Source organism: Pezoporus flaviventris, unplaced genomic scaffold (genome assembly GCF_033815535.1).
Source record: "Pezoporus flaviventris isolate CSIRO_AGI_PZ_B2104156 unplaced genomic scaffold, CSIRO_AGI_Pfla_v1 ptg000037l, whole genome shotgun sequence".
Taxonomy (NCBI): domain Eukaryota; kingdom Metazoa; phylum Chordata; class Aves; order Psittaciformes; family Psittacidae; genus Pezoporus; species Pezoporus flaviventris.
Window position 1 is genome coordinate 2,072,033 of NW_026892585.1, and position 23,895 is coordinate 2,095,927.

General features: G+C 45.0%; 1 protein-coding gene across 7 annotated transcripts in view; it reads left to right on the forward strand.

Annotated features, from left to right (window-relative positions):
- The first annotated feature begins 4,852 nt into the window (after nucleotides 1–4,852).
- Nucleotides 4,853–23,895, forward strand: part of POMGNT2 (protein O-linked mannose N-acetylglucosaminyltransferase 2 (beta 1,4-)) — a 31,976-nt gene continuing 12,933 nt past the window's right edge. For 3 of the 7 annotated variants that reach the window (XM_061464370.1, XM_061464369.1, XM_061464371.1), the window contains exons 1-2: nucleotides 4,853–4,990; nucleotides 7,219–7,338. The gene's annotated coding sequence lies outside the window, so the exon portion shown is untranslated. Of the gene's footprint in view, nucleotides 4,991–7,218; nucleotides 7,363–7,926; nucleotides 7,949–23,895 lie in introns of those variants that run through there. The other 4 variants (XM_061464376.1, XM_061464378.1, XM_061464375.1 and 1 more) reach the window with 4 other exon arrangements.

Sequence of the window (23,895 nt, forward strand, 5' to 3'; positions counted from 1 at the left end):
TCAGGCAACCGAGAAGCAGGAACATCATTGAATGCAGGGGTCATTCTCAATGATAGGGATGCTAAGCACTGAAATTGGAGGGCTTGTAATGATAAGACATGGTTAGCAGGTATCATTTCCATCCTATATGAAAGAAAGGTGATCAAACGTGTCTCATTCCCCCTGTGTTCAGTTGATCCCGCTTCTCGCACCCAGCCAGTGGCAATGGCCAGCTTTGCTCCTGATACTTCCAAAAACACCTCTGGGTCGGACATTGCTCAGTGCAGAAGGAACTGGTCTCTTAGGACTTGTGTAATGCTTCTTATAGGAGGTGGGCCCATAGTCTCCCATTTTCTGCTGGACAGCTCTCCTTCTCAGCAGTTAAATGCATGACAGTGTTGTTGGGTTAAACTAGTGGATTACAGAACACCAGAAATAGCAGAGCATCATCGGTTCAGTCGCTGAATGACGTGAGATACTAAGAGTGATGCATCGGACAAGAAGTGATTGATTTGAATAATTGCCCAGGAATATTCACATGGCACTCGAGCACAGTCCCTGCCATGATTACCAATGTCTCTCTTCCTCACAGCAAGTCTATAATTGGCAGGAGTGCCTCAGATAATTTACGCAGCAACAAGCTTTTCACACTTCTCCAGTTTTGGATAGCTGCTAATATTTCATGAGACAGTCACTTTATCATACAAGGGAGCTTTTGGCACATCTGTTAATGCCGACTGTCACCGAATTTCTCCATTTTCTTGACTTTTTTATTCATTGTCACCAGGAACTACCTATTCCTTCTTTTATTGTGGAGGTTCATATTTAGTCCTGAAGGATCTTTGTCTTTATTTAAAAGGAATACCTACGTAAAGTCCACATATGAAGCTCTGCAATCTTGTTACCAGGTAAAATTCCTTATTTCTCAAGTCCCTCAATAGCTTGCTTGTACCATGTTGTTAAATAAATGAGCAGCTAAATAAATTAGGTACTTGCTTATCTAACTGCCCTGCATTCCAAAGTAAGCAGACCACTCCAAATCCAAGCAGAGCTGTCACCACTCCACAAGGAGCTAGAAAAGAGTCACCTCAGTCGCTTTGCTCTTGCATTAGCACTGATTGCTATATGCTGCTCGTTTCTGTGCTCAGTGGGATCCAATTGATGGTGGTACAAAGCAGGGGTCAGTGATCTCGTTGAGGGGCTGCTGACTCTTTTTATTCTAATACCAGCATGAAACTCCTGGATAGCTTTAATTTTTAGATGTTTAATCAATCTCTGCCTATAGAATAGTCATGTTTGCTTGCTTGCTTAACAGCACATGTGCTCGTTTCACCTTGTTTTACCTGCCAAAAGAGAAAAAAACAGCCTTAACCATCCTTGGCAACACCAGCAATTACCCAGCCCTTGGCCTCAAGGAGCAAAGCACTGAGATGAGAGCTGTGCTTTCAGAACACCAAGTGCCTTCACCGCCTCTCAGACTCGAGTCACTTCAGTGGCAGTGTTGCTCAGCAGCAGGTTTTTAATAATCTCTCTTCTTACTCTTGCATGTGTTCAGCATCAGCATGTGAAAAGGTCATACCGGGGGTAAGGACTAATGATGATGCAGCTTTTACTGGCTGTCTGGTACTGCAGAGAGTGGGGTCACTGCTTGCTTTTTCCAAATGAGAGACAGTTTAATGAAATCTTGCTCTTTGGAGGCAACAAAGCATCAACCCCTGCAAACAAATGCACCTGAGGTAGGATGGTATGAAGATGTATAATTTCTTTAGTGAATTACAAGAAGTTGTAAGAGAGGTTTGAGGCATGTAGCACTTTCAAAACCCCTTGTTCAGCCCTCTCCACTGCCCACATTTAGGGTATGCCAAGTCGATGCACAGAGCTACATGCTGCCTTTAGTCCCAAATGGCTTCACTGATGCTTTTGGCTGAAACGGTGCTCCTTGGCAGGATGATCAGACAGCAGCACACTCCATGGATGTCGTTTATTACCTTTCACAATGCTTGAATCACTGGTACTCATCCAGTTGCACATAGTGGCTGGTTGGCTCACAAGCTCTGCTGAGCTGTGACTACACCACAAGCAGACTGCCGCATCCCCTTGGGCTTGTGCGTTCCCTTATCCCCACTTAATCCCAACAAGATCCTGCCAACATCTTGTATGGATGCTTCTGTCTGTCCTAGTGCAGAAAGGTAAGAGTACAAGGGTCCACCAAATGTTCGTTTGTGCAGCACACACAGATCTAGTGAAAACCAAGGGAGAGCAGAGCCATTGGGTAAAGAGACAAAGGGCCTGAGGCAGCATCACACAGAAACACACAGCAAAGAAGCTGGTGGATCCAGGTGACTTCAGGTGAGCAAGGCTTGGAGTGCAGCAGTCCAGTGTGTTGGTGTTCACGAGCAGGCGCATCAGTGGCTCTGCTAGACGAGGGACAGCTTCTAGCATCCTTAGAAGAGGGACAGCATTCTAACATGAAGCCCTCTGATATTTTTCCATTCAAAGAGGCTGCACATACAAAGAGAGCTATAACCCAAGTGCAGAAGGGGAGGCAAGGAGTTATGAGGTGAAAACACTTCAATGTTTGCTTGAGGTTGGAGATACAGTTTTGTCTATTTATTGGACTGTAAAAGGTGGCTCAGCTGTTCTAGCTCCTGATTGTGAGCACATCCTCTGCCCGTGTCTCTAAAAGTTGATTTATTTCCTGAACAGTCATATCCGAAGTGGTTTAGGCAATGTAAGTGTGTGGAATTATGTTGAGACTCAAGTTCGGGCGAGGCCTCTATCTGTCATTACACTGATTGAGACTGTCTTATAGGTCACATGTGGTATCTACCAGCCTTGTGCAGATGTTTTGGGCAACCTGAACTGCCTGCATGGCACTAGGCACCCTTTCCTGGGCGCCTGAAGTGACTGTCTCTTCTGTTAGTGTATTCACACTGCTTTCACTAGGTATCCCCTGTAAAACCTTGCATTAAGGAGAACACTTCCCTGCCCCTTACAGTAGGTAGGCTTAGCTTATTACTCCAGGAATAATGAATGAGCTATTTTGCATGAAAACTTTATCAGATTATGCTCTTTTCCCACTGCACCTTATTCTGAAGCAGACACAACGATAAATCACCACAATCCTATGAATATTTCATAGAAACACATTTGAGCTTATGGGTGTTCTTTTTGTTCTTGAGCGCTTGTGTCTGTGTCTTTGGCCATTCATTGTCTGTGATATGTGACTGGCTGCTTGATTCAGATTACTGCATGTCTGGCTTTTTGACTGGTTCATTAAATATCTCATAAGAAGGAGGAAAAGTAGCACTGCGAATGACATTGATGTGAATGTGCAAACAGGTATTCATTACATCCTAGTCAAGATTTCTACTCACAAATGCTTTGGGAAAATTAATAGAGGTCTCTAAATGCGGTTGAAAAAGTGACTTGTTGTTTCAAGAGATGTTAATGAAAACAGTGATGATTATTTTGCACTGTTGCCCGAGTTAGAAGGACACAGGTCCAGCATCCTGAAGTTTCTCAAACACTGGAGTATAACTCACAACCCTAATGAGAAATGGAGTAGATGGGATCTGTTGCAGTGGATTTCACTAGCATAATAGCTCTTGAGCAAACTCTGGAACACACATCTTCAGAAGCCTGACATTTGTTTTACCAGTCCATGGGAGCTCAACGCTAAAACTCAGAGAGACCGTAAGGAGATTAAATTAGAGCAGCAATGAGCGTTCCCCAAACCCCTCTGCTCTTGTGTGAATGCCTTACTACACAAGTTAGTTCTTTGGATCATTAGCTATGGAATCTGCAAGACAGAAAAAGAAGCTGGAGGAAGGAGCGCTAAGCGACGAAGTTTGATTTCTCCCAAATGGTCCTCAGCTTTTCAGGGGCAGACACTTAAGCAGTTAAACTTTCACGCTGGTTTCCTGCACATGTTTAGCAGTCCTGTCACTCTGTGAGCATTTAATTACGAGTACGAGCACGAGCTAATGTGAAAGATGCTGCCAAACCGTTATTTGTCCTTCCCGTTGACCGAGAACGCTGTGTGGGTGTGGAAATGGAAAGCTCTCATGGGAAATCGAAAGCCTCGGTGCAGCGGCTGGCAAAAGCCCTGCTGTCTTTGGGAGAGGCTGGGTCAAGCACGTGTCCCTGTAGTCAGTCAATTCAGCCTCTTAGAATCATAGAGTACTTAGGGTTGGAAAGGACCTTAAGATCATCCAGTTCCAACCCCCCTGCTTGTACCAGCTTCATCACGTTCGCAGTGATTTATTCAGGCTGTAATAACCTGAGGGCTGCTCCGGCCAAGTGTGACCTTGCCAAACCCCACCGTGTGAACGTCACCTGAAGGAGCAGCGAAGGTGCAGGTGCTGGATGCCTGTTTTTTGTGGTGAACTTGAAGCCATGTACTCATGATAAGGATGGTCACCTTCTGCATGGAAGAAATCGAGAGGCCAGGGGGCACGGGCAGCAAACAAGGAGGCTGTAGGCAGAGGAAAGCTGAGAGCGAGCGGTGGGAAGGCGGCAGGAGGAAGCAGCAGTGATTGATGGAGCTGCGGGGAAGAGATGAGGACCAGGGTGTGAGCAATGCAGCCGACCGAGCGGCGCGGAGGGGCTGAGGGCATTGCCTGGGTGAGGAGGCGAGGACTGGGCAGCCTGTGGAGAGAGCTGCGAGGGGAACCCGCCGCGCTGAGGTGGGAGCAGCGGTGTTTGGGACCGGCGGCTCCGCACCCCAAGGCACCCACCCTCAGGGGCACCCCTAAACTACAACTCCCAGGATGCCTTTCGCGGCGTCGGCACCGAGCGTGCGCAGCGCCCGCCGCCCTCCCGAGCATGGCGGCCGAGGAGGGGGGGGGCCGCCGCCTCCACATCACCGCCCGCCGCCGGCGGAGCGAGGGGGAGGCGGTGCCGGCCCGGCCCGGCCCGGCCCCTCGGACAGCGCCCGCCTGCGAGGAGGTGGCGGCGGGGCCGGGCGGAGCGGAGGGGGCGGTGGCGGCCGTGGAGCCGCGGGCAGCAGGTGAGGCTGGGCCGGGCTCCCGCAGGGGGCGGTTGGTGGGGGCCGGCGGCTGCCGCCTCTTCTCTGAGGGGGAAGTGGGTGAATGGAGGCGGGGGGCCCCGGGGATGTCTGCTGCGATCGGCGGAGGGTCCGCAGTGCGGGGCTGTGGGGCGGGGGGTGAGGAGGGGAACAACCCACGGAGCCCCCCCCTAACCCGCCGCGGGGGTTTGCACGGAGCGGAGGTGACACCATGGGAGTGGAAGCCGTTCTCCGAAGGGGGAGCGAAGGCGGGCAGCAGGGGCAGGCGGTGCTGGTGCGGGTTAGCGCTGCTGCCGGCGTCGCGGAGACGGCTCGATTAAAACTCTACTAACCTCCCTGGAGGTCAAAGGCGCTGTGCGGGTTTAGAGCCTAGCAGGGCGAGTCAAGGTGGAATTGCGTTCTCCTGGCGGTTTTCCTTGGTGGCTGAGTGCCTTGGGAACCCCCCTAGACACCTGTCTTCCGCTTTGAAAGCTTAGCAGTCCTGCTGTATTTGGCCCCAGTGGGTACAGATGCTGAAGCTGTAGCATCCTGCTCCTTATAATTACCGTGTGCTGACTAAGCATGGTGGAAAAGTTTCTCTTGCGTATGTCGGCTCTGGGTGCATTGAACACACCAGGTCACACTCGCCGGTCTCCTTGCTGCCTTCCGGCCCCTCTCAATTAACCCGGTGTTTTAATGGGTTATTAAGATAGTGGATGCTGCTTTGGGGGAGAAAAGAATAATTAAAGTGTAGAGGCACACTCTTCTCTGGTGATGAGGATGATGACTGTGTCTGAACAACTGGTAAAGGCAAGGGAACATATTGGTGTTTTCACACCAGTACCATGGTTGGATAACTATTGACAAATGCTGACTTTTAAACGGTGCCTGCTGATTCAGGAGAATCTGCTGACTTTGGTAATAAAACTGTGAGGGCTCCTTTTAATTGCTGTCTCGGAACACTTGAACCGATGGATTGGCTTGTTAGCTCCAGCCTTGACTTAGCTGAGAACCAACAGAGCTTTTATTCTCTGGGAGGACCTTCTCCCCCCAGCTGAATCGGACCTATGCAGAACAGATCAGCTGCAAAGGAGGGTGTTTAGTTTGCAGTGTCACTTTCCAAAACGTGGTAGATGCCAAATGCAGGAGGGGATACAGGAAACCTGCTTTGTAGTCTGCTTTGCTGCAGGAGTGCATGCAGAGCGGTGTGTGGTCGTGGAATAGCAGCTTTACTTGGAGTCTCACTTTTGCGCTTTAATTAGCTGTCATCAAAGCTGAAGTTCAGCCACCCACACTTGTGAAGCGTGCCATGAACATGCACTCTAGGTACCTGGGTAATGTTTTGGGACTAATTACCTGGAGCCCATCTCTATTAAGCAGTGTACAAAATGGATTGACTATATGGATATCTTTTCCCAGTTAGATTTCCAGTCTCTTTAGTCGTGGCTCACTAGGAACTTATCAAGGTTTAATTCAGTCATCCGAAAATTGCATGTTCTCGTTCCCCTTATTCTCACCCCACTTCTCCTGAAAATTGCTGCTTCAAAGTCTTCTGTAAGTGCTATTGCTTTGGACAGTTCCCCGTGACATTCAGTTACTGTTCCCCAGAGGTTTTAACGTATTTGTATCTGTCTGGCCTGTGCTCTAACACAGCAAGGTGTTTTAAAACACAGAGACTTAGAGCTCAGGCAGACTCTTAGGCTCAAACAAGCAGAGCTCTAGATGACTTCTCTCAGCAGAAGAGTCTTTCTATTTAAAATGGCTTTTCCAAACAGAGTGTTATCTAGGCTGTGAAGGAGCAGATTTTTCTAGGAAGTAGTGGGAGGCAGGAAGAATCATGTTAAAGAAGGTGGCTCAATGGACAGTGTTTAAACCACAGAGCTATGACCAGATCAGAGGTTCTCAGCTGTGCAGACAACAATTTGCCTTCTCGTGCTGTGGGACAGTAATTTCTTTGGTTGCCAAGATGGTCACAGAATTCAGTTATGTGTTCATGGTGAGGGGTAGAATGGGTCTATGGGTCTGTAAAGCTTGGGCAGGAGTGAGCTAGGAAGGGTAAGTGGAGTTTCAGGGAAAATGGGTGATACTTCCCCTGTTTTGCTGGCTACCTTCCTGGGAGAGCCAGTGGCTGTTCCTAAGGGACTTTGCAGAGTCGGTGCAGAGGTGTAGCATTGTTTGGGGTTTCTTCTTGTGAAATACATGACGTGGAACCCTCTTCTTTCTCTTTTTAGGTCTTCACCTTCACCTTCTGTGGTAGAATGTGCTCCCTCCTCCTCCATCAGCACACCACCTGCTCCGACACCATTCTGCCTTCTTCCCACTGCCTTCTCTCCCTTTCCTGAAGTTAACTGGTAGGTGTGAGGTGCTGGAAGAAAGTAGGCTTCTCTCTTTGCCCTCTCAGTACTCAGACTGGGCCTGGTAGCACAGGCAGCAGGGAGGTGGCCACTCACATTTGGTCATGCTAGACAGCCCTCATCTCTGCCTGCGTTTGGAGCGAGCTGTGAGCAGGGCATTGAACCCAGCATGGTGGAATTTAAACTGTGAGTTTTCAAAGCCAATTACTGGACGCAGTCTGTGGCTGACAAGCTTCAGTTTCATTAGCTGCCTCCCAGGAGTATCGAGTTGCACAGCTCACCTTTGCAGAGATCAGATTCTCCTCCGCGATGTTATTAGGTGTTTTCAAAAATAGCTTCATCAGTCCACTTTAAAAGAGCTGGTCTGCTCCGATAACAGTGCCTGCTGGTGCTTTTCCAGATAAGGAACTTGTCATTTTTCCTGCTGTCATACGTGCAGCTTCTCCCTATTTAGAATACAGCTTAAAAAAAGACTACAAAAAAACCACCGGTCTTGTGTAAAGATTTGTGTGTTTGGATTAGGAACAATGGAGCACATCTTATTCAGCTGCTTTGAATGGTATTGGTTTATGAAGAAGATAGGATCAAACTAAACGCACAGTTGGAGGTAATAACTTCATATACCTGTGCCTTGAGGAAATCTTGATGTTAAGATCTCTCATATAACAAAGTGACAATAAGCCAAAGATTTCTTTATTTCTTTCAGTTACCATTAACATCTAAAAGGATCTGAAGTACTACACTGTGCATGCATGTGTATAATCTATGTGATGGTGGGAAGCAAGCAGATGAGATAGGATAAAAACAATTTCAGTCTGAGGGTCTGAAAAGTAGTCCTGTGCTTATGCACACTGGGAGCAGTGTGGGAAGAGTGCAGTTTTATGGCACACCCAGTAATTCATTCTGTAAGGTGTGCGCAGGAGCAGTGTTCTAATTTACTCATTTACCTGCTGTTTTGTGAGCAGATGGCATTTTTAAAAAGGTCTATTAATTCTGTGGGAATTGATAATGGCTAATTGCCTGGGGGATCTGAGGAGAGTAGCAGTCAAAATGAGGCTCCTGACTTCTCTGCTTTCAAAAGGGAGGCAGCCCTCTGCAGCCTCATTTGTATCCTCTATCCGTTTGTATCCTCTTAGAAATCCTTACTCAAGTGTATTCACCGGTGTCCTTAGCATAAACTGGGGACTTCTGATTACTTTTGAACTAAACTGAACCATGAACCAGTCACTCACAGCCAAAAAGCACCAGCGAGATCATGGCTTGTTGTAGGACCCAGTGCGTTGTTAATTCTTGTACAAAAGCCCTTTACTGTTTCCCTTTTCCCCTTATTCTCCCTTGCTTCTCTGTTCTTTTTCTTTTCTCTGCTGTCTCTTTCACCATGCCTTTGACTAGGTCTGTTCATGTACTTTAAGCACCTCCCTAAGTGTTTGCAGCATAGGACCTAAGTACCTATTTGCACTGCAACATCAAAGGATCGCATTTCAAAATTACAACTTTTGCTTTGAAGGAGAAGAAAAAAGGGTTCCTTGTTGCTATGGTGATGAGCACTATATAAATGCCTATAAATAAATAATCAGCTGATTCCCAGACTTTGATTTGCAGTATTTTTGCTTTTCTAATGAGATATAATTAAATATCAAAATGGGAGGAGGTGACATTTTACCAATTTTATTATATACATATTATTCTTGTGCCTTCTCTTTTACAGCATTTCTGCTGAGAGGAATTAAATAGCAAGCTGTTTCTTCTTCTCTCTGGAGCAAGTTCAGGTTTTGAAAAATTGTGGTCAAGTATTTACAGAAAAACTTTGAGATGTCAAAAGCCACTCCACTAAAAAGGTGGTGTCCATTTTAAGTTTAATCAGAAAACACATTTTGAGGTAAATGCCTGTTTTTCTTATCTCTAAGAGACTATTATGTGCTGTCACAACACTTAATTTCCAGTCAAAAGTGTCTGTAAATGTAATTATGTTCCTCTGGAGCATTTGAAACCCCGCTTGTGCACAACAGCAGAACTTGGAAATGTCACTGGCTTTTTCTTTTATGTTAAAACCACAAAGGCAGAGTGAAAAATGGGATATTCCTTATTGAAGTCTGAGGAGAAGAATTGACTTTTTTGTAAGCTTTTTGTTCTCAGGTCTGTGGTGTAGAAGTAGCTTCCTCTCTGTGCTAAAGGTGATAATTGTGAGATGGATTGGATGGAGACAATAAACTGCTTCTTCAGAAGTCAGCAAGTAGCCATCAGCCTCTGCTAAAAAAGCCCTTTTCATCTCTGGAGCCCAGCCCAGCTAGAGTGCACAGTCCCATACCAGTGCACTGGAGTATTCCCCCTTGCAGGAATTTCTCACTCAGGAAATGGGAGCACTTTGTTTGACAGCAAAGGAGAGTTTATAATGGAAGGAACTTTACTTAGGGGAAGGGAAACAGGGATTTATAATATAAAATATACTCCTTTGTTAAAGGCTCTCTCTGGTTTCTCAGTGCCACAGTGGCCTGAAGAGAGATTTCTCCAGTCCTAAACTGTGGAGTGCAGCTTGTGCACTGGCAGGGAGTAGATCTGCTTTCTACCATCGTCACAGATTTGCGTTCAGAGAAGTTCTCAGATTTGCAAAGAATTTTGAAGCACCATCCTATCCTATTAAATGTTGGGTAAATTAACATTATGTCACTCACCATCCGTGCATTCACATTCGTATCTGCTTATTTTACCAAGTTAAAATATATTTGACTGAATACCTTTTACTTCAGAACGTGTGTAACTGTGAGGACAGGGGTACACAGTATTTCTTTCCATTTCCACACAATTTCCACAGAGAAAAACATGTACATCTGCACACAGCTATTAAAGGTAGGAGCAGAATAGGAGCAAGGCATGGTGTCCCTGAAGGTCTTGTTTGAGCAGTGGCAGCCGGCACTGGTTTGATATGTATCACAGGCCTCTCATTTTTGTTCCAGCTGCTGTGGCCAGTCTGGTGACACTCACCAGAAGAGCAATGACAGCTTCAGTGTTTTCCTGGCAGTGAATTACCCCAGAGCTGCTTCTCAGCCTGGTGCTTTGTGCCATGGGGCTGCGCTGACCTCCCTGATCCTGTGCCTGCCTCCGCTGTCTGTTTTGGACGGGCTTGAGACCAGAATCGGGAGCAGATTGTGCTCTCTGCCTGGTGGAAGGTGGTTTGAGCTTTGCATGTATCAAAGGCGTTTTTACCTGCATTGAGGTTAGCGTGGACAGTCAGTGTTGGACCTGCCTTCACAGGATTGTGTGGCTGACACCGGACAAGACAATCCAAGGTCTCTCCCAAATGGACCGCTGCAAAGGTTGGTGAGGTTTGAAGGCAGCTTGAACCCAAACAGAGCCTGTGCTGCCCATAAGAGCAATATGGGAAGGATGGCAAACAGGGAGTCTTGAAAGTGCTCCAAGTTCACAGCTACTCCCAGGACTACCCACTTGGGTTTGGAGACCATGTTGAGGTCTTGTTGAAGCAAGACCAGGCTCCAGAGTCACTGGGAGCAAGCACTGTTACTACTAGTACATATAGTACATACTGCCTTTTAATGGAGTGGCATCTTTACTTAGAAGCCTTTACTTAAGGTAGGAGGATGAAATACATACATTGATATTAATGACAGGACGAGCCAGTTAGGACAAGAGGTGGAGCCGTTGTGTCTCTCCTTTTCCATCATGGATAGAGCAAAGGCTGAAGCAGTGCATATCCCAGATTTTTCCTTTTTTTTTTTTCCCTACAAGTTCTGATTTTCTGTGGTCTGGGTTTTTTTTCTTTCTTTTTTTTTTTTTTTAATGGATGGATATGATCCAGGACCATCTGGTGGAATTTGCCGTTGTCACATCTAGGTTTTCTGATGTATTGCCTGTCAAGTTGTATTGTATGTTCACATACGATGTGCTGACAACTACTGACAGCCCTGAGATGGGGAGTTGGAAGCTTGGGGGAAAAGAAGAGAGGGGCAGAGTTAGCTTTAAAAATGTAACCTTGATTGCTCTTGATTGGTGGTGGTTCGTTTCTGGTACCTATGGTTGACTTGTTTAGGAAAGGTGAAAGAGTGAACTTAAACCAAGTGCACCCAATGTACTGTAATTAAACTTGGAAGGTTTGCAGTCCACTCCCTCTTTGACACTGGGTTCCTCACTTCAGTCTTTCTCTGTCTTTCCTCTGTGTCCATCTGTAGACACTCACTCTTACTTAAAATGCAGCCTTTCCTTTGTCCCTTACTCCTCAGTCCTTTGGCAGTTCCTCTTTAGAAAGGAGATCTCAAAACGTTTCTGTTTTTATTAGGATACCACTAGGTATCCTAATAATTATAGTATCCCAGTATCCTAATCCTAATACCCTAATAATTCTATAGTAAAATGAGCTAAGATTTTTGGCAAATTAATACTAACCTTTGCAGACGGATCACGTGTATGAAAGCAATAAGCAACTCGGAAATAACTACAGTAATTCTTTTCTTGCTAGTTTAATACTCAAATAATTAGTTAAAGTAGGTCTTTTGATGTGGAGGTCCACAGTGCAATTGCATTTCCTCGCACATTGATCAAGATAATGCTGTACGTTGTAAACCAGAATCCAAACAAGCTATAAACAGTTAGGTTTGTTCCTCATTTTTTCTGCCATAATTTGAAGCCTGGAGTAGCAATTAGGCTGGTGACAAGATAAATTTCACAACTTATGATCATTCTTCATTTTTTAATTGGCCAGATTAGTAAAGGAGGGATTTGTGTTTGAACTGTAAAAGTTTTTAGTTCATATAGTACTGGTAGAAAGCATGTTACAGGTGCTTACGAATGGGTTGGAAGGAAGCCCTGTAAACAGAGATAGGATTGCACTGCAACAGCACCTTGAGGTGTGGTTCTGAGTGCAGGCTCTGCCCTGTCTCCCTCTCAGAGCGTGGTGGTTATACTGGGAGTGTTGATGAAGTTGGAAAGGAAAAGAGCTTTCTTCCATGGGGGGTTGAAGCTGAAGATGACAGTCCCCAAGCTCAGGGACCTCTTGTTGCAGTTTGCTAAGGAAGAAGCTAGAAAGTATTTACTCGCCTCTGCTTACTGCAGTGTCTCCTAGGTGCTACATCCTGGCCTGTGGACTGCACATGCCCTTCTGTGGAGGTAGAAAGATGTTGTGTTAAGCTGACTGGGCCAGCAGAGTCTGAACATAGGAAAAAAGTAACCACCGTTTTGTAGTCTGATCTTCTGCAGTACCGTACTTTGTGAGTATCAGATAAGGAGACTTGGAAGTTACCCAGCTCCTGTGCTGTAGTAGGGGAGAAACTGGGATATGCAAGGGTCAGTGTGAGAGTATAGCGGCTCTCCGTGGTGGTGATGGGTTGTGTTGGATGGAGCACTGTTCTCGTGCTGATCAAGCATCAGCTCGGATATTGTCAGAAGAAGTGGACTTTGGAAGAAACCCCGTAAATGGAATGTGGCCATATTCTCTGCCTCTGACATCTCTGGTAGCACAGCAGGGAAGTGAGGCTGGTCTTCAGCCCTTAAATGCATTAAATTAATTCTGGGTGATCTTGCTGGGAAAAGGCTAATGAAGCAGGTCAGAAACAGGATGCGTGTGCTCAAGCACATGCAGTGGGCTTAATACTCCAGGCAGCATTCCTGCAGGCACATGGCTGGGGAGCAGCCAGGTCACGGAGCCCACTGTGCTGTTCATTAAACGTATCACAGCCCATGGATGCAGCCAGAATCCCTTGTCCAGGCATAAGAGATAAAGTCTGCTAGGAAGGAGAGCAGTCCCATTGGGAGAAACTTGTGAGAGGAGCTGGATGCAGTCTGGTGTAATGCTGGCTGCGAAGGGCATCTACCAGGCAGCATCATCTCAGGGATTGCCTGAGACTATTGCAGCAAAAAAAATCAGCTCCTGGCAGCGGAGACTGATGAAGATCTTGACATTTCTATTCTGATGTTTCAGGTAGAGGTGGCTGCTGAATGGATCTGCAGTGTGACTGACGTGGTGCGGTGCTTCATCTTTATTTCATGTGATGAGGAGGCGGGAGGGTGGAGATTACTTGAAGTGCCTGGCTAGAGAGAGAGTGTAATTTATCAGTGTTCATTTGTCTGGAGGGATACACGGCACATATATAATTTAGAAACGCGTTAAAAATATAGGGAGCCGTTGTCTTTTATAATCAGTGAGCACTCAAGTCTGTTGGTTTAAAATCTTGTTTCTGTGGCACATAAATGCACTGCTATGCATTTTGTATTTATAGTGTGCGTACAGTATAAGCGATACGTCTAAAACGAACCAAGTGTATGTAAATAGTACTGATAAAACTAAGCCCTTCATAAACTCAGAGAAATGTGTAGTTTCCATATTTAGGCTGAAATGCCTCAACTGAGCGTGGATTTATCCTTGACGGTTCTTCTGAGATGACATTTAATATAGATGTTCTTTTTATATGTGATCTGCAAATGGATTTTGCTGTTTGTTTCTACTGCAGAAAGCATCCTTCCCCTCGCTTTTTCCCCTTCTCCCTTTGAGTGTTTTTTTCCGGTTCGAGCCTGGTGATGTTATGCTGTAGTTAAATTATCAGGGAGGGAAAGAGGATATCGGTGTCCTCCAGCTTGCTGGGGAGAAACCTGTGCTTTGCTTTGTGCAGTGTACTGAGAGCAAGAGAAACAAGCAAGGTGTTGCCATGCTTTATCACAGGCAGAATGATAAATTACGTGTCCTGGAAAGTTTCAGGGTGTGTAAGAATGCAAATCCTTGGCCCACAAAGATGTGCAGCTAAAAGTGCTGATCCAGCGAGGAGTTAAGCACGTGCTTAAATCTGAGTACAAGCATTGCTTCCATTGGGTGTATGTACCCAGCACCATGCTGTTCGGGGTATGCAAAGCTCTTTACTGTGAAAGGAGGATTGATTTGTTTTAGTGGCTTGAAGAAGGAAATGAGTCTTTTCCAGTCACCTGGAAGAGCAGTCTCTAAATACTGCAGGTGTTGCTCTTCTGTGTTACTGCCCTTGACCCTACAGCTGAACTGATGGAGATGGAAACCCTGATGGTTTGGCATTTTCTACCTTACAGTCCATCTGTCCACTTCCCCTTCTCACTTTTCACACCCTGCCCGTGTCTGCTAACCATGAACAGAGCAGCACCTTGTCTGTAGTAGGTGATACGTAGTGTGGTACCTCTGCCTAGAAGGGCTGAAGCGTTAGAAGGATGTTACGAGGGAGTGCAGAACCTTTCTTCTCTTGCAAACAGGGAAATACAGAGAAATTTTCAGTCATTTACAATTGAGCCCTTTTCCCTCCTGTGCAAAAGTCTCTGGACCAAAGCTCTGTACATTGGCTTGTTCTCTGCCAGCCTGAGAAAGAAACCTCTTGGAAAACTGGCTAAAAATGGTTGGAATTTTCTACTGTCTGCTGATGGCAGTGTGCAGTAGGCAGAATGATCTAGATCTTTTCTTCATCTGTTTCCTATTCCTGGTTGTCCTTTAGTGGATGCACTCTTTTTGGCTCTGTTTTCTTTCCTTAGTTCATTTTCATGCTATGTTCCTTTCTCCTTGAAGAGTGATGGCATGTGTGGTTTTTGAGGAGGCAGTGTATTCTGTGCTCTGGTTGCTGTCCATGTGCTCCTGGTGGTGTGAAGTTGTCTTCCTGATGGGTTTCAGCTTGCTTTCTGACTGGGAGGGGAAGACATCAGTTTTGTGTATGGATGGAAACGTTTTTATTGGTTTGTGGTTTTTTTTTTGGTGCTGAATTAGATGCCATTCTTCCTGTATCCTTCAGACTCTAAACGAGAGATGGGGGCTGAGTTTTCCTGATGCACTGATTTTATAGCATCGTTCGTTTTCGCTGCATTATCTCCAACTGGTCTCACAGCATTGCAGCTGGCATGGTAATTCTCACCTCTATCTCCTGGGTTTTAAGTGGTTTTGTTCATTTCATACACTGCAGTGAGGTCTCAGGCTCCTCCTTGGGAATTCCTTGGTGCTTTACTGATAAGCACAGATCAGAAAGATAATCTCCCAGTCTGCTTCCTCTGGAGCAGTCTTTGAAGGTTGCACATTCTTCTGCTGTACATCCTTTGTCCAAGTGTCTCTTCTATTTTGTCTTCTATTCCCATCTTACTTGTTTTTCTTCTTTGGTTTTGTTTCAGTCCTTCAGTCTTTTGGTCTTTTTGTTTGCTTTGTTTATATTTGAAGAGAGACACACCTGAGTTTAAGTGTAGCTGGCTGTTTGGATTCAACTTGGAAGCGTTCCTTAGGAGTGCTTTGTAAGCACAGGGCTCAGCAATTTGCACTGTCAGCAATTAAAGCTTTTTCCACCAACAGCTGAAAAGTGTCACCAACTTTTCCCATCCGTTGCCTGCAGCTTTCATTGCCATTTGGCTGCTGTGCACCACAGCTTGCTTTGTTCTACCTGTGAGAGGCTGTGCTGCACAGTTCTTACATATGAACCAACTGAGGTTTCCCTCTTCCATAGTGAAATATTTCACCTTTTCCTTTCAAAACACACATGCAAGTGTGCTGCTCTGCCCTGGCCTTTGCCTCTGCCTTATAAAACTGAAATAGAGATCAAGGTAAGTATTGACAGCTGTATATCTCTGCACAGTTTCGTGCAGGAGCCCTTTCTTCAGCATGCTGAAGACCACACATGTAAAAAGGGTCCAAGAGGCGTTTTGATGTTAAACGGGGATTGTTTGGTTCTTGTGTGGAGATGGCGTATATGGAGGTTGGGATTAAAGATGAGAGGAATAAGAATTTGTTTGATAACAGAAGGGTTTTTTGTATCTGTGAAAAAAAGGGGGGTTTGTGCCATCCAGCTAATTTGCCAAGGTTCAGTTGAGAAAATGTGATTCTCAGCAAAAACTGTTTTGTTTTTTGGTTGCAAAGATTCTTTTGCATATATGGTGTTAATTTCCTTTCCATCTTTCTACTGGTTTACCTGAACAATTCAGTTGCACCTCTTTCTTGCTTTTGAGTGACACTGGGTGTGATAAAATCTCTGTTTTAAACTGTTACTATGTGATTAGCAGAGAAAGATGTCTCTGAAGCCTGATCTGCCTGCTGCTCTGTTGCTCAAGGAGAAGAGAGGAGCTGAATTCTGGGATTTGGGTCTTTGATTCGAAGTCCTTGTGTAAATTTGGCACAGGCTACTTCTCTTCCAGAGAGCTGTCTCTTTCCTCAGCTTAGAGCTCTGTAGATGCTTGAAGCCAAGGAGTTACTGTGAGTTTCCCACTAGTTGTGCTTTACCTTCCTCTTGTATGAAGTGGGCTTGCACACAGATCTTTCTTATTCATCAAGTTATGCTCCCTGATACATAGAGTCTTTAAGATTCCTTTCTGAAGTCTTGTGACTAGCTTTGCTCTCTGTTCTCAAAGCTTCCTGTCTTCAAAAGCAGCCTGTTAGGGCTGTTTCTGCTACATTCTTAAACCCATGCTGTGAGTTTTTCATTGCTTTTGGAGCTAGAATTACACCCATTACATTTTATGGACCTTTTTTTTGCATACCTTTCTCTGAATAACACTTATTCTTGATGGTTTGGTTCCCTTCAGTGGTGCAGTAGTGTGAATGTGGTTTAAGAGTGGTACTCAGCTGAGAGTTTGGATGCCGATTTCTTTAAGCTCAGAAGCCCATGCGTAGCTTTAAGCAGTATGTGAGTTTCAGATCGCTGATGACCAGTGAAAACACCTAAGCACAGTCTGTCTAAAATACCTTGGCAATTGCAAATGCCTTGAAGGAATCTGAAACCATCTGGCTCTGTCCCTCCTTTTGTCCCAGGAAAAAGCCCTCCTTAGTTTGCTGATCCCTCTTCTGAAGAGGAATGCTTTGTATCATCAGTGATTTCCTGGATGTGCTGGGGTTTTGCCAAGCAGACAGGCAGATGTGGTTACAGGATGACCACATCCACTGGATGGGGCAGTCACTGATGAGCCTTGGATGCCCTGGGAATGAGTTAGTCGTGAATTGCTTTGTGCTTTAGTTTGCTGTTTCCCCTCTCCCAGCTGGTCACCTGTAATGTAAGTAGAGTGAGATGTTGGTGGCTTGTGAATCGAAATCCCTTTGCAATAGCAAGATTAGTTTCCAGGATTTCTTTCCTGGGCAGGTAAGCCTTTTACCCATGCCTCTGTGGACAGAGGCCCCTCCAGAAAGGTGTGTCAGCAGTTTCATGACCTCCTCTGTTTTTGACTGACTCACCATATCATAAGCTCACTTATGTGAGCCAAACCAGAGTTAGGCTGTTTCTGCTGTTTTGAGCTTACTTCAGTTTTTATTTCAGTATTTTCCTGCTGATCTTTCACAATGGGTGGGAAGAGGAGGAGAGGTGGAAAATAAAAAGGTGCATAAAGATTAATTTGCTTTGTGGTTTCCTCTTAGAAGGAGGAGAGACACCTGGGAGAGTAGGTTATCAGACCTTTAAGCACATAGATAAAATACTGTCCTTTTTAATAGACACTCTGGTGTTGCACTGAGGCAGTCCCCTGCTTGGCACTAAAACTATATGACCAGATTCATTTTGAGGAGACATGAGATGGCTTCCTCTGTGTGTGCATTTTTATTGCCCTTAGCTAAGTTAGGGCCCTTGGTGCTTATCACTTTTTAATGATTTGTTCTTACCACTGCTCCTTGCTTCTGGCTGTTTGTTCTTTACTACTTAGGTTATTACTCATGTTCATGCAGAGACCTGAGAGTTAATAGAAAATGAAGATTGGAGTTGCTCTCTCCTTCCCTTCTCCTGTAAGGTTATCTGGGACAGCTTCACACACATTTATATACAGCTTTGCAGCGTCTTGGCTTCTGATTGTGTTAAGATTGTGTCAAAGGTATAAAACTAAAGCTGGGAAGCTAGCAGCTTATTGAAAATAATGTCATTAAATTTATAAAGCCACTGATTAATCATCTTCTAATACAGGTATAAACTTAAGATTGATACATGGTCTATATATAAATTGTAATCTTTTCTATTAATTTTGTAGTTATACATATGTATTCTATACCTATATATATTTAGCACAGGGGTTACAAAGTCAAGTTCTACAAAACCTTCTCTAGTCAATGTTAATTTATGTGCATGTCTGTCACATTGGAACACAGGGCTCTTAGGTACATGCTTGTCTTTAAGCATTGTATATATTGAGGCAAATTAGAGAAGAGGGGTTTTATTTGAGTATATTTCATCACCTCGATCTTAAAGAAATGGTGGTTATTTTGTGTACCCTTAAACCACTTAGCAAGGGGGCTGTTTTCTAGTCAGTCCTCAGCCTCTGACTTGGGTGCTTTCTCCTTTCACGTACTTGCTGCATTAATACAGGTGCAGATTTGAGGCTTCATTGTTGCAAGAGGAGCTTTGTGTGGCTGTAGCTTTAATCCCATTCCTGGGAAGAAGGGTTGACTACCTCAACAGACTGTGACTGTCGACCTCCAGGACTCATTATAAGCCCATTGTTCAGCTTTGGAGAGGGCAGAATTGCATGAGCCAAGGCAGGAAGGTTCTGCATGGGATGGTGTATGTCCTCCACCTCTGACCCTTCCAGACTTGGGATGGGTCTCACTGCCTATAGCTGATAAATATCTGTATTTTAGTCTCTCCTCCAAGGTCGCAAGAACCTTCCTCTACGAGGATGAAGAGTATGACAGCACATGTGTTTTTATTATGGCTCATCTTGGGAATTCTTTGCAAGTGAGAGGGTTCAGACTTGCTCCAACCCTCCAGTCCTTGGGTAATGCTGCAGGGCTGTCATAATGGCTAGATGGCTCCTGTGGGGAATGGCTGCATCAGCAGCAATGCTAACAGAAATCTAGTGGTGGAAATACCTGCACATGGATCCAGACCTGTACACAGCGAACAGGGACAGATGTTTTTAAGTGGAGCTGTTTTAAACAGCAGTTGGCTTATCGAACTGATGTTGCTCTTCTCTCAGTGACAGTCAGGTTACACTTCAGTTATTTAAAGAGGTTCTCATTGCCAAACACTTGACTCAGCATTTGACTGAACAGAGGCAGCAGGTCTTGCCAGTGGGAAGAAAGCAAACAGAAGTGAGCTGCTGTGGCAGGGTTGGGTAAGGAGTCTCCCATCATTGAAGGGCCACCAGTGAATAGCAACTGTGTTAGTAGGTTTGCAGATGATCCTGTCCCAAAAGGTACTGTCTGCTTTTTGTGTCCTTCTGTATGTATTAAATGTCGTATCAGCTATTCATGGGGGTATTGCAGCCTCCACGGGGTGGGGATGGCTGAAAAGTGAAGGTGTAGGGAGATGATGCATTGATTTATTAGTGGGATTTATGGGACAAAAATTAACCACCTTATTTTTGTATTGCTATTCAAATAAATATAATAGCAAGTCTTATGCAATAAAATATATATATATATATATATATAAATAAATCAAGTCAGTCTTGAACCTCCTCCTCTTGCTGCTGTGCCCTTGATAAATATGCGTAAATTCAATAGTGCTGTGAATTCCCAAGCTGCCAAGGGCATGAAGAAGTTCTTCGTAGCTATTGAACAGAACTGTTGCGTATGACACCTGGAGGAGTTGGAATGGTTTTGTACAAGTAACTCTTTGGATTCGTCACACTTTTCCTATTGCATGCAGTGGATCACAGTTGAAGCTGAGCAAGATGATTCATACTGCTTGCTTCTCTTCTCTCCCTGTCAGTAGCAGTGGTAGCCCTCGGAGCAGCATTTAAAGCAGTAAGTGCCTGGCCCACTGCCATGTGTTACAACTGCTCTGCTGGGCCCTCTGACGATACTGTAAGCAGATGATAGGCAACAATAATTGTTCTTTTCCACAGGGAAAATGAGACCAGGGTATTTAAGTACTAATCGAAAAACAGTTTTAAGGAAGTGTTTAAATTGGCCAACAGGCATTTTTCAGTCCTAGGGCCTGTGCTCTCAGGAAGCACCCTATTTTTGAGCTCCGGTGTAAGTTTAGACTATTAGTGAGACTTTGTGCTCTGTTCTGAATTTTCAGGTAAATATTGGCATCCAGAACATGGATGTTGCCCAGAGAAGCTGTGGCTGCGCCATCCCTGGCAGTGATCAGGGCCAGACTGGACAGGCCTTTGGGCAATCTGGTCTAGTGGAAGGTGTCCCTGCCCATGGCAGTGGGTTGGAAATGGACGAGCTTTAAGGTGCCTTCCAGCCTAAACCATTCTGTGATTCCATGATTCTGTGTTTTGTGCTCCCTTAGCATCAGTCTAAGTGGTTACACTGAGGGGGTGGTGGTGTATCCCGAAATACTGTGCTCCTATCAGTTGGTAATACTACACTACTATCTCATGAATAGGGTTGAGTGATATGCTGGCTGCATCCCTTTAAATGCTAGGCTGTGCTGTACAGGTGTGGCTGAAGAAGGCGTTGAAGGTAAACCAATCTGTTTGCAATTTTGGCACTCAAAATGGCAGTAAACCTTTTTATTTCCTCTGATTTGATTTAGATTCTCCTTTACTTTGGCTCTGAACTACATTCCTGTCGTGCTGCTGTGCTAGGAACCTCAGGGCATTTGTCAGAGGCTGGCTAATTGAAACACACGCTCCGACTTGGATCGAAACTGCTGTTTTGATCAAGATTGTAGATGCTGCTGCTCCTTCCTTGTGGGGTTCTTTCCATGAAGCACTAGGTCTTTGGTTTGCTGGTTTTGCTTCTCGGGGTTTTTAGGAAAGCACAGAATCTCTGAGGGTACCAGGAAGTAGAAGCTTAAGGCAAAGGCAGCTGTGGGGAACAGTCCTGCTTGTGAACTGACATGTTCTCGTCAGTTCTTGAGGAGCTGCAGCCCACATGCAAATGGGTGCATAATCCAGTGAAGGCGATGAAATGCTTGGACATCTTAAGCCTTGTTCTTTGGGTACTCCCACACACTTGTTAGCCATTCACCCATACAGATCTGTCAAAGTGCCTGGCATTTCTGCTGTTTTGCCTAAAATGCAAATTTTGTATTTCTGTTATTTCTCTTCTTTTACATACCTTGGTACCTCTATGATGTTCACATTTGAGGATGTTTTTCCTTATAGCAGCTGTATTTTGCTGTGGTACTCGCATTTTGATTTCATAAGATGTCTGTGAGACTTGCTGGTTATGACTACAATGTTTGTCTCCTCAGACAGCAAAAGGAGCTCTCTTCCTTTTCTTCCACCCTTCTCAGGACAAGACCATGTGGACAGGGCCTCCCACTTCAGGCAAAGTTGTGGCTGCAGGGGGTCTTCCAGGAGGGGTATGCATGGCCCTCTGCACAGCAAGTGTGGATGGGGATAAGAGACGAGAGGAAGGTGTGCTGAGAGCAGAACGTGTCAGGTTTAGGCTGCTCGACCAGGAGCTCTTTCAGGGCAACAGAGACAGAACTGATAACTTAATCCTCCCTATCCTTTATAATGTTTAAACTGTCAACTTTGATCTTGGAGGCTCTGGCTCCTGTCTTCAGTCTTGGAGTCCTTAGAGATGACTACAGTCTTGGGGTACACAAGATGGTTTGATTGTTGGTGGGTTTTTCACAGGAAGCTGTTACTATATTTGTGGGTGCTGGTGTGGTGTGTCCTACCCTGATCCCCTTGACACTTCCAATATTTTCCTCTCCACATGGGAGATGTGTTTCTTCGGGTGTTGCTGTAGTGATAAAGGCCTAATATTAAAGTCTCATCTGAGAGAGGGCAGATGCTCTTACTGGCAAAAACAGTTAACAAGGCTGTGGGAAGCACTGTGGTGAGGCCATGAGCAATACCCAGGGGTCTTAGAGGCAATGTTTTACCTTTGGTCTCTCATGTCAGTCTAGGTGAACATCATTTACTTACCAGGCTGCTCTCATGAGCATGGATTATCTCTGCTTCCTTCACAGACACGTTGGCACTAATTACATTTGCAGGTATGCAGTTGGCATAGCTGTAGGAGAGGGAGTTGGTTTCTCTGTGTCTCCCTGCTGACCTGTTGTTAATGGAAACCTGAAAGAGCACAAGTGACACCTGGCTTGAGTCAGAACAGCTACCGAAGCCATCTCCTGCCTTGGGAACTAGGAGGTGAGTCTCTCATGTGATCATCTGAACACACATTGCACACAGGTGCAGGAACAGGCTGGTATATCCCTGCAGTGCTGCTAGGGTGTTCCCTGATGGGGATGGAGGGATTGTTAGAGTGATTAGTTCAGCATATGACAAATAGGGATAGCTAGGGTGCTTTTCCATCACAAGTATTTTACGTGTATAAAATGTGCACATTTCTGTGGAGAATAAGTATCTATGAATTTTTCAGGTTGATGTAAAGACATGTAACCTAAGTGTGTGTGTGTGTGTGTAAAATGTGTCTGATCATGCTTTGTAAACCTATTATTTTTGTAAAACTTGTGTCCTACATCTGTTAAGCCTGGCAGTATGTCAAGCTTGAAACATTTGAGCAAATTGGGGTTTGGCCCTTGAGATACTCTTCAAAAAACATCTCTTCCCTGTCAAAGTATATTCTTGCTTAGGAACTTTCACTTTGGCTGAAGTGCTGGTCCTTTCGGCATCAGTTTTAATGTTTGCTTCTGCAGAAGCAAAATGCCATCCTCTATGTGTGGAATCCCCATCTTGGTGTCCAGAAACCCAGTGCTTCCTTTGTTTCCTTGTTGTCTTTCAATACAGGGACACTTTTTTGTCAGTTCAGGCATGAAATGTTTTTGTGCTCAAACTGAGATGCACTTTCGGTTCAAAAGCACTGCAGGAAGAACGGTTTCTTATAGAACATACTTCTGGGACTATAAATAATAAATGCTGTGACTCGGAGTGATGCAGGCACCCCTGCAACATATGCATGCAAGGCAAAGATTCAGTAAATAATGATTTATCTGCTCTTTGCCAGCCTAAACCAAGAGGGATGTATTCAGACTCCTTTGCTATCGTAATGACTTTTGTTTGTGCTGGTTTAGGAGTTCTGAAAATGTTAAGTGTATTTCTTTTGTGGTGCTGTTTTTGGAGGCTGCAGCTTTATGAGGAGAATTAAATATTTATCAAAGTCTTAGTTCTGAGCCGAAACAACCTATTCAAACCTCACCAGCTTGCAGTGGGATGGTCGTGCTGTTTGAAAGCAGGTTGGGACCACCCCACTTGGTGCCTTATGGTGCAGAAGTAACAGGTAGTTATTATTTCAGAGTTGCTGCATTTATTGGTTTATGGGGTTTTATTCTCTTTAATGATGTAGTTTTGTTCAGTTACTTTGTGGTGTAGCAGATTGACAATAGAACCCTCTTCAGGACTTTGATTAAACTGTCTAACACCGTGTGATGTGATAAACCGTACCTATGAAATCTATGCATATACCTCATTCCAGGGGTAGAGAAGAAGCTTATTCATAAATAGAAGACCAGTCTGTAAATGTTCTTCTCCTTTAAAATCAAAGTTGGACTAAGGTAAGGAGCCTGGCATAATATCTCTGGGTTGTCTGATAAAGTCCATAAGCAGAGGTCTGTGGAGCCAGTGGAAAGGCTCCTGAGCATCAGTGGAAGCTAGGTCGTGCAGTGGAGCTTTCCAAAATGTGGAAAACACAGTCAGGATGTGTTTTCCCAAGTGAAGGCAGCTACAAATCTAACTCTGCTCCTCAGCTTTCAAAATTCAGAGGTAAACCAGCTGACT